The sequence below is a fragment of the Moschus berezovskii genome, chromosome X (genome assembly GCF_049115385.1).
Source record: "Moschus berezovskii isolate FMDL1 chromosome X, NW_MosBer_1.0, whole genome shotgun sequence".
Taxonomy (NCBI): Eukaryota; Metazoa; Chordata; class Mammalia; order Artiodactyla; family Moschidae; genus Moschus; species Moschus berezovskii.
This window is the reverse complement of record NC_142488.1, coordinates 95,941,774-95,952,907: the sequence shown is the minus strand read 5'-3', so window position 1 is coordinate 95,952,907 and position 11,134 is coordinate 95,941,774.

Sequence of the window (11,134 nt, the reverse complement as noted above, 5' to 3'; positions counted from 1 at the left end):
AGGCTCCTTTCAGGACAGACACTGACAGTGCCATTCTTCATGGGGCCAAGTAGTTTTTCTTGGTCAACTCCTGAGTCCCCATGGCAAGGCAAGAGGAACTTGAGAACATTTGTTGCTGGACTTTAGTGGGAGCATGAGAGAATATGCGAGAGTAAGTCTTCTTCACTCCAAAACCACTGAGGCTACTTCAGTGTGGTGCTGGACTTAACTGGCCCAACTCTTGTGCACCAGTTTTTCCCCCACACTTCTTATTTTTTTTTTTCTATTTTGTCTTCATTTTGTTAAATGGCAGGTATTGGATCCCACCCTCGATGAAATGAAAACACTATGTAGTGGGGAAGAGAAATAGGGCAACATTTGTATCAGAAAATATAGGCTTGAAGAGCATGGCACTATAAATGCTTGCATGACCAGTCTCACTAAACATGCTCGGGGGTGAGAGTTCAGCATCAATGTTTTTATGCTTTTTTTAACCTTTAGAAATTAAACACAACTTTTAACATAGAACAATTCAACAGTAATGAGTATAACCTTGAGTATCGACACTGTTGTGCAAATTAAAGGTGGGTGGTTTAGGCCAGAGCTGGCCATCCTGATATCAATCCATGGCACTTAACAGTACCTGTCATCACATTTGTTTATAACAACCCCTTCATGTTTTGGTGTTAAGGAGAAAACTAGTATCCTACTGTGACATTTGCTCTCGCTAAAACATCTAGCAATCAGTGTATGTAGCTAAATTTTCTGTTTCAAGGAAGAAAGAAAATATTATCTTTTTCTAGAAGCTATTTCACAATCACCTGATTAGTGCAAATGTATGATAAAGCTTCTTCCAGGCAGATGGTGTCTGAGCATCGCATCAAATGACACAAGTGACAATCCTGGCAATGAGAATCACACAGCTTCTTTAAAACCAAACATCGTGAAGAAGGTTAAAGGAACAAGGGGTCAAAGTCCTATTCATACCCTGGATTCTGTGCTAATTCTGAACAAATCGCACCTTTTGTCCTTGTGGTAATCACATCCATTAGATTTCTGTGAATTTGTGGAGTTACAAGATGTGAAATAAACCAATGCAATAATGTAACTAGCCTCCAATTAAAATAAATAAATTTTAAAAAAGCTTATAGTATACTTATTAAAAAAACTGTAAATGACCACTCTACTCTAAAACCATGAATTCTACATAAAGAGAACAATCCCTTCATGTTCGAAAGCTTTTTATTCATTGACGTTGCAAGGGGAAAGTGGCAGGATGTGAGAATGCAGCACAGCAGTAAGATGGGTGATGCCGCCTGGCCCAGCGCATTCTGACCTCAGCCCCATCCTGATGTTCCATTGCACATTCTGTATTCTCAGGAACAGCAGAGGATGGTGGCAAGCAAATCTGCTCGCTCTCACCCATTTCTTCCAAGAAATGAGACAGCGGTGTCTTGAAGAGCACATGTATGGTTTCTTAGATTGTGTCGCTTCTCCCCGTCTCCCATTCCTGGCAGAAGAAAACTCAGATCTTTTGACTTGAATATTTGCCCGTTGAGTAAAACCACACCATCACCACCCACTTTTTCTGTAAAGATTTATTGATTTCTTTATGGTTGTAATGAGTCTTCTCCAGTTGCAGCGAGCGGGGGCTACTCTCCAGTGGTGGTGCAGGAGCTTCTCATTGCGGTGTCTTCTCTTCTGGCGGAGGACGGGCTCTAGGCACGCAGGCGTCCGTGTTTACAGCCATGTGTGCTCAGCAGTTGCAGTTCACGGGCTCTAGAGTGCTGGCGCAGCAGTGTTGCATGGGCTTACTTGTCCCACAGCATGTGGTATCTTCCTGGACCACAGATCGAACCAGTGCGTCCTGCATTGGCAGGTGAATTCTTCACCACTGAGCCACCAGGGAAGCCCACCACATGATTTTTAAATAAATTAAATGAAGACAATGCAGCAGGATTCATTCACATAATGGGAGCATCGACAGGTCCCAGAGTTAAGCTCGACACATTCTCCCAACCTATGCTGCCATGCATGGGCTGGTGGTTTTGAAGAGGTCCTGAACTACAGCTGAGGACAGGTTTCTGTGACTGTGTGTTCCACTTCCAGATAACTTGGGCTTCTAGACCCCAAACAGCACATGCTGCCAACTTGGGCTCAAGTGGAGCCCATCCTGATTCAAGGCTTGAGTTCTGGAATGCTGCAGAACCTGGAAGCAGAAAGTTTGCATTTTCTGGGAAACAGAGACAAGACACTATTTTGTCTTGGAAATGAATTTTCTTCCTTGTGGTTCTTTTCCTTCTTCCCATACCTTTCCTCCTGGCTCAGACGCAGCCAAGGTGGATGGGACCCCTTGCCTTCTGCCTCCTCCTCCTGCTGCATGGAGCCATGCACTTGTGTGGGGGCCCTGAAGAGAAGTGGGCCTTGGGCAGGCTGGACCTAGCTTTTGTGCACTTATTTCTGCAGAGTTAAATCCAACATCATGACCACCTCCCACACAGAACTGCATTTGTTGACTAAACCACCCCCTTATGTTTGGGTAATTCTGTGCTGTGGGAGGCACATGGGTTATTCCTATCTTACTACTCAAGTGTGCATTTTACTGTTGTCCACACTAACTGACCTTTTCAAACTCTGTTTAGTAGAATCTCTGCACAGGATCTCCCCTGGGATATAATAGTTTGTTTCTGTAAATAGAAATGTGTTATCTGGAGAGGTTCCTTCATACACAGTTGGCCCTATCATTTTGGATTCTTTTTTAAAAAATTTTTATTTAATAAATGGTACAAAGCACAATGCCATAAACATTAACAGTTAAAATTTCACCAAATGAAAAAGATACTATAGAATACACAGTTGCAAAAAGCTATAAGTTATTTTACAACTGCCTCAAGCTGCAAAAAGAAAAAAAAAATGCAATGCCATACCTAAGTTATCCCTCTCTTCTTTTCTTTGTAGCTTTTGTGCTTTACCAGGTGGGCCCACAATGCCCCTGCCATTTATCTTAAATTCATCTCTCTGCCAACCTCTGAAGATGGAGATTAACAAAGATACAAGGGATAATTCCTAGGCTTCCCTGAGTCCTTTGACCTTAGAGGAGAAATATTTAATAACCATGGAATCGATCTGACAAAATCAGATAGGAGGTGCTAGTACAGTTTGGAACATCACATTCAAATAGAGCTATGTTTCAAGGAAAGAGAAAAAGTCATTGAAGTCAAAGTAACCAAATATCCAAGGAGGTGATGTTCACTTCCCAACTGCCTGTTTAGGATATGGAGAAAATGTGTATCCTTATCTGTCATTAACTCATTGACTTGTACATTCATATTAATAAATACTATGTGCCCCAACAGCGGTGAGTGTCTGCACACCTAGCTCTTCCCACTGGTGTGGTCAATGAAGTCCCTTTATCATCTACGATTTGTAGAACAAGACACTTTCAGTTTTCTGCTACATACATTGAAACAACATCCTTTAGTATCATACTGCATTTTGGGGTTTTTTTTTTTTTTACCATGTTGCATGGCATGCAGAATATTAGTTCCCCAACTGGGGATTAAACCCATGCTCCTTGCAGTGGAAGTGTGGAGTTTTAAGCACTGGACCTCTGGGGACCTCCCTGGTATTATATATTTTGCTTCTACTCTTAAACAGAATTTGGAAATCTCAAGAGGAAAAGGAAAGTATTTAATCATATTTTGGGGCTGTTTTTCCTTCCAGATGTTTCTAGATTTATTCTTTTACTACTTCCTTTCTGTTTCGTCTATTCATTCTTCAGGGTGTTCAGTTCAGTTCAGTTCAGTTCAGTCGCTCAGTCGTGTCCGACTCTCCGTGACCCCATGAATCACAGCACGCCAGGCCTCCCTGTCCATCACCAACTCCCGGAGTTCACTCAAACTCATGTCCACAGAGTCGGTGATGCCATCCAGCCATCTCATTCTCGGTCGTCCCCTTCTCCTCCCGCCCTCAACCTTTCCCAGCATCAGAGTCTTTTCCAGTGAGTCAACTCGTCGCATGAGGTGGCCAAAGTATTGCAGTTTCAGCTTTAGCATCAGTCCTTCCAATGAACACCCAGGATTGATCTCCTTTAGAATGGACTGGTTGGATCTCCTTGCAGTCCAAGGGACTCTCAAGAGTCTTCTCCAACACCACAGTTCAAAAGCATCAATCCTTCGGCGATCAGCTTTCTTCACAGTCCAACTCTCACATCCATACATGATCACTGGAAAAACCATAGCCTTGACTAGACGGACCTTGGTTGGCAAAGTAATGTCTCTGCTTTTTAATATACTATCAAGGTTGGTCATAACTTTCCTTCCAAGGAGTAAGCACCTTTTAATTTCATGGCTGCAATCAGCATCTGCAGTGATTTTGGAGCCCAAAAAAATAAAATCTGACACTGTTTCCACTGTTTTTCCATCTATTTGCCGTGAAGTGATGGGACCAGATGCCATGATCTTTGTTTTCTGAATGTTGAGCTTCAAGCCAACCTTTTCACTCTCCTCTTTCACTTTCATCAAGAGGCTTTTTAGTTCGTCTTCACTTTCTGCCATAAGGGTAGTGTCATCTGCATATCTGAGGTTATTGATATTTCTCCTGGCAATCTTGATTCCAGCTTACGCTTCTTCCAGCCCAGGATTCCTCATGATGTACTCTGCATATAAGTTAAATAAGCAAGGTGACAATATACAGACTTGACGTACTCCTTTTCCTATTTGGAACCAATCTGTTGTTCCATCTGCTAGTAAAAACTTTCTCTTAATCTTTCTTCACTTGAGAATGCCTTTTTAATCCCCAATAATTTCTGAAGGATAATTAAGCTAGATACAGGATTTGAGGTTGTCAGTTCCTTTATTTCAGCACTTGGAAAATGTGCACTTCCTTGTGGACCACATCATTTCCGATAAGAAATTGCTGTCCTTTATATACCACTTTTCTCCTTCCCTGGTGGCTCAGATGGTAAAGCGTCTGCCTACAATGGGGGAGACCCAGGTTCAATCTCTGGGTCAGGAAGATCTCCTGGAGAAGGAAATGGCAACCCACTCCAGTATTCTTGCCTGGAAAATCCCATGGACGGAGAAGCCTGGTAGGCTACAGTCCACGGGGTCGCAAAGAGTCAGACACGACTGAGCCACTTTGCTTCCTTTTCTCCTATAGGTAGTATGTTGTTTTCTTTCCCTGATTTCCCTTTTGCCGTTACTTTTCTGAGCTTTGACTATGATGTGTCTTTTCCTAAACTTCTTTAGGTGTACTCTGCTTTGGGTCCACTCAATTTCTTAAAAATATAGATTTAGACACATGTGTAATCAACTAATTTATTTTATAGATTATTATTTTTATTTCTTTATTTTTGGTTGCACTGGGTCTTTGTTGCTGTGTGTGGGCTTTCTCTTGTTGCAGTGAGTGCGGGCTACTCTCTAGTTCTGGTGTGCAGGCTTCCCATTGTGGTGGCTTCTCCTGTTGCAAGCATGGGCTCTGGGCTCACAGGCTTCGGTAGTTGCAGCTCGTGGGCTCTAGAGTGTGGGCTCAGTAGTTGTGGTGCACTGGCTTAGTTGCTCCTCAGTGTGTGGGCTCTTCCTCGACCAGGGATGGAAACTGTGTCCCCTGCTTGGCAGCTGATTCTTAATCACTGGAACACCAGCGAAGTCCCTGGTCAATTAATTTATGACAAAAGGAACCAAGAATATACACTGGGGAAAGGACAGTCTCTTCAAGAAATGGTGTTGGGAAAATTAGAAAACCACATGCAAAATAATGAAACTTGACCAGTATCTTCAACCATACATAAAAATGAACTCAAAATGGGGCTAAAGACTTGAACATAAGACCTGAAATCACTAAACTCCTAGAAGAAAACAAGCAGTACACCTCTTGACATAGATCTTGGCAGTGATTTTTCAATCTGACACCAAAGCAAAAGCAACAAAAATAAATGGGACTACATCAAACTACAGAGCTTCTGCACAGCAAAGGAAACCATCAACAGAATTAAAAGACAACCTACTGAATGGGATAAAATGACTGCAAATATCTGATAAGGGGCCAATGTCCAAAATACACAAAGAACACATACAGCTCAATAGCAAATAATAATAATCCAATTTAAAAATGGGCAGATCCGAAGAGACATTTTTCCAGAGAATACATACAGATGGCCAGGAGGTACATGAAAAGTTGTTAAACATTATTAATTGTTGGGGAAAGGCAAATCAAAACCAAAATGAGATATCACTTTACACTTGTTAGAATGACTGTTATTTTAGAAAAGACAGGAAATAGCAAGTGTTGGCAGGGCCGTGGAGCACTTTGTGCACTGTTCGCGGGAATGTAAATAGGTGCAACCACTCTGGAAAACAGTCTGGAGGTTCCAGAGAAATTGAAAAAAAAAACACAAGAACTATCATAAGACCTGGCAGTTCCACTTCTGGGGATTTATCCAAAGAAAATAAAAACACTAATCTGAAAAGGTAAATTGCATCCTCATGTTCATTGCAGTATTATTTACAGTAGCGAAGATAGGGAAACAACCTAAGTATCCACAATGTGCGAATGGATAAAGACAACGTGGTACAGGTACTTAATGGAATATTATTTGCCCATAAGAAAGAACAGAAATCTTTTTGCTTGGGATAACATGGATGGATCTTGAGGGCATCATGCTAAGTAATTCAAACAGAAAAAGACAAATACTGTTTGATCTCTTTTATGTAGAATCTAAAACAACCCCCCCCAATCAAGCTCATAGATAGAGTGAATAGTTTGGTGGTTACAGTAGGTGAGGGGTGGGGGGTGAGAAACATGGAGAACCTTTTTTAGCTTAAATAAAGAACTTTAATTAAAAATGTAAGTTTAGAATTTTTTTCCAGATTTGACGATTAGAAAATCCCATGGATGGAGGCCTGGTTGGCTGCAGTCCGTGGGGTCGCTAAGGGTCGGACACGACTGAGCGACTTCACTTTCACTTTTCGCTTTCACACATTGGAGAAGGAAATGGCAACCCACTCCAGTGTTCTAGCCTGGAGAATCCCAGGGACGGGGGAGCCTGGTGGGTTTCCGTCTATGGGGTCACACAGAGTCGGGCACGACTGAAGTGACTTAGCAGCAGCAGCAGCAGCAGCAGCCATTATTTTTCAAATCCATTTTCACCCATGCATTTTTTTCTCCTCTCCTTCCAGAACAAAAATGAGAAGCATAGTATATCCTTTGTTAGATCAATGGGTTCCTGAGACTTTGTTCTTTTGTAAAATACCTTTTCTCTTTGTTGTTCTGATTGTATAGTCTCTAACATACTGTCTTCAAGTTCACTGATTCTTTTCTCTATTCTGCTCTTCAGTCTATCCATTGAGCTTTTAACATATGTCCATCTGCAGATGAATGGATAAGAAAGCTTTGGTACATATACACAATGGAGTATTTCTCAGCCATCAAAAAGAATGCATTTGAATCAGTTTTAATGAGGTGGATGAAATTGGAGCCAATTATACAGAGTGAAGTAAGCCAGAAAGAAGAACATCAATACTGTATATTAACGCATATATATGGAATTTAGAAAAATGGTAACCTGAACCCTGTATGTTTCAGTTCTAAACTTTCTAATTGGTTTTCTCTATATCTTGTGTTTATTTGCTGAGACTTGATTTTTTTTCATTTGTTGCAAGAACATTTGTAATTATTGAAACATTTTCATAAGGTCTACTTTAAATTCCTGGTCAGATAATTCCAACATCCGAGTTATTTCTGTGTTGGTGTCTGTTGATCGCTTTTTTTCAATTTGAGATTTATCTGATTCTTGGATATTGTATCCAGATTTTGAATAAGGTGATTTGACACTCTGTATCTTATTTATTTATTTTTATTTATTATTTATTTGGCTGTGCCAGGTCCTCATATTGAAGCCCCTTTACATTATTAGAATAAGCTCCATAATTTTGAACTGTGGTGTTGGAGAAGACTCTTGAGAGTCACTTGGAATGCGAGGAGATCAAACCAGTTAATCCTAAAGGAAACCAGTCCTGAATATTCATTGGAAGGACTGATGCTGAAGCAGAAACTCCAATACTCTGGCCATCTGACGCGAACTGACTCATTGGAAAAGACCCTGATGCTAGGAAAGATTGAAGGCAGGAGGAGAAGGGGACGACACAGGATGAGACGGTTGGATGGCATCACTGACTCGACGGACATGAGTTTAAGCAAGCTCCAGGAGTTGGTGATGGACAGGGAAGCCTGGCATGCTGCAGTCCATGGGGTCAGAGTCAGGACTGAGCCATTGAACTGACTGACACAGAAGTCTGGTAACGGAGGTATGTTGGTTCCACCTTGTGACAAAAGCCTGAACTGCAGCTTAAACATTTGGGAACAGGAAAGTGGCACAGAGGGTTAAACTCACCAGACAGAGCTTTCTAGAAGTCTGGATGGAAAGTGGGGAATTGCTTGGGTATGGTTATACTGATGGCCTCTTTCTGGCCATTTCATATAAAGGGAATCATATAAAACGAGATCTTCTGCATATTCGGGTTTTCACTTGGCGTAAATTTTTCAAGGTTCCTCTAAGCTGTAGCGTGTATCAGTACTTCATTTTTTTTATTGCCAAATAACATACCATGTTTTATTTATTCATTCACAAATTGGTGAATATTTAGGTTGTTTCCACCTTTGGCTATTATTAACAATGATTTCCATTCGTATACTGATTTTAATATTTAAATGTCTCATTGGATTTTAAAAGGTTACTTTCCATTTATAGTTATTATGAAAAATTGGCTATATTCCCCATGATGTACAGTACATCATTGAGTCTATTTTATACCCAATAGTTTGCACCTCCCACTCCTACTCCTCCACCCCTGTTTTGTTCCTTCCCACCCACCACTGCTAGCCATGAGTTTGTTCTCTGTATCTGTGAGCCTATTTCTACCCTATTTGCTAGTTTATTTTTTGGACTACACATGTAAGTGATATCATATAGTATTTGTCTGTCTGTGTCTGACATTTCAGACAGAGCATAATTCCCTCCAAGTCAATCCATGTTCGTTGCTTGCTGCAGGCATTATTTCATTCTTTTTTTATGGCTGAGTAGTATTCCATTCATTGGAAGGACTGATGTTGAAGCTGCGACTCCAATACTTTGGCCACCTCATGCGAAAAGCTGTACTCATTTGAAAAGACCCTGATGCTAGGAAAGACTGAGGGCAGGAGGAGAAAGGGACGACAGAGAATAAGATGGTTGGATGGCATCACCAACTCAATGGACATGGGTTTGGTTGGACTCCGGGAGTTGGTGATGGACAGGGAGGCCTGGCGTGCTGCGGCTCATGGGGTCACAGAGTCGGACACAACTGAGCGACTCAACTGATCTGAAACATTCCATCCTTTCTCTCTCTCTCTCTCTCTCTCTATATATATATATATATATATATATATATACCACATCTTCTTTATCCATTCATCTGCTGATGGACACTTAAGTTGCTTCTATATCTTGGCAAATATAAATAATGCCATGAACATTAATGCACATGTATCTCTTCATGTTAGTGGTTTGGTTTTGGTTATATACACAGAAGTGGAAATGCTGGGTCATGCAGTAGTTCTATGTTTTAGTTTTTAAGAAACCTCCATACTGTTTTCCACAGTGGCTGCACCAGTTTACACTCCCATCAACAGTGTACCAGGGTTCCTAAATCTCCACATCCTAGGCAACATTTGTTATTTGTGGGGCTTTCATTAAGGATAGCCATCTGACAGGTGGGAAGTGATATCTCACTGTAGTTTTGATTTGCATTTCTCTTATCATTAGCAATGGTGAACATCTTTTCATGTACCTATTGGCCATGTGCATTTCTTCTTGGGAAAAATGTCTCTTCAGTTCTTATGCCCACTTTTTAATTGGTGTGGGGTTGTTTTTTTAATGTTGATTTGCATGAGCTGCTTATGTATGCAGAATATTAATCCCTAATCAATCACATCATTTGCAAATATTTTGTCCCATTCAGTAGGTTGTCTTTTCATTTTGTCAGTGGTTCCCTTTGCTGTGCAAAATCTTTCAAGTTTAATTAGGCCATATTTGTTTAGTTTTGCTTTTATTTCCTTTACTTCAGGAGATGGATCAAAAAACAAACAAACAAAAAACATTGCTGCAATTTATATCCAAGTGTGGTCTGCCTATGATTTCCTCTAGGAGTTATACAGTATGCAGCCTTACATTTAGGTCTTTAATCTATTTTGAGTTTATTTTTCTGTATGTTAGGGAATGCTCCAATTGTATTCTTTTATTTGTAGTTGTCCAGTTTTCCCATGCACCATTTATTGAAGAGACTGTCTTTTCTCCATTGCAAGAACTCTCTGTTTAACCGTCTGAGGATCTGTCACACCGTTTTCATGACTCTGACAATCCTGAAGAGTACAGGCATGTTTCGTTATTTTTCTCATGATTAGACTGTGGTTGTGGATTTAGGGGGAAAATATACCACAGAGTTGAAGTGCCCTTCTCATCACATCATATCTGGGAGGACATGGTACCCACATGACATCACTGAATCATTGGAGAGGTTGACCTTCGTCACTGGGTTAAGATGCTGTTTGCTGAGTTCCTCCAGTGTACAATAACAGTTTTCCGTTCACCTACTCTGTTCTTTATAAGTGAATCACTACGTCAGCCCTGCCTTCAGGGATAGAAGGGGAAAGGTTCATCTCATGGAGGGAAGGTATCTATTTGTATTATCTTGAATTGTTTAATCAAGAAAAACTATCTGCTCTTTTTATTAATTCATCCATTTATATTAGTATGGATTTGTATATATTTTTATTATAAAGTTGGTGTTATTTTACTGAATGGATACATCCTAAAATTGTGATTTCTGTAATGCAGTACAATATTTTGACTTAAGAGCCAGGAACCTGCCAAAGACTTATCACCACCCTTACACTGGTATTTCAAAACTAGTATATTGCTTAATTGGGGTATAACAGACAATACTTTAGGTGACACATTTAACTGTGGCAAAGTGTGAGACATAATTTTAGATGATTTCATTGCATACTTGGAAATCTTTAACAAAGAAATGAAAACAGGTACATCAGATTTTATTTAAATGACCATTAAAAAATTGCTAACATGCCTTAAATTTCTTTGCAAAATCCCTTTCAATGA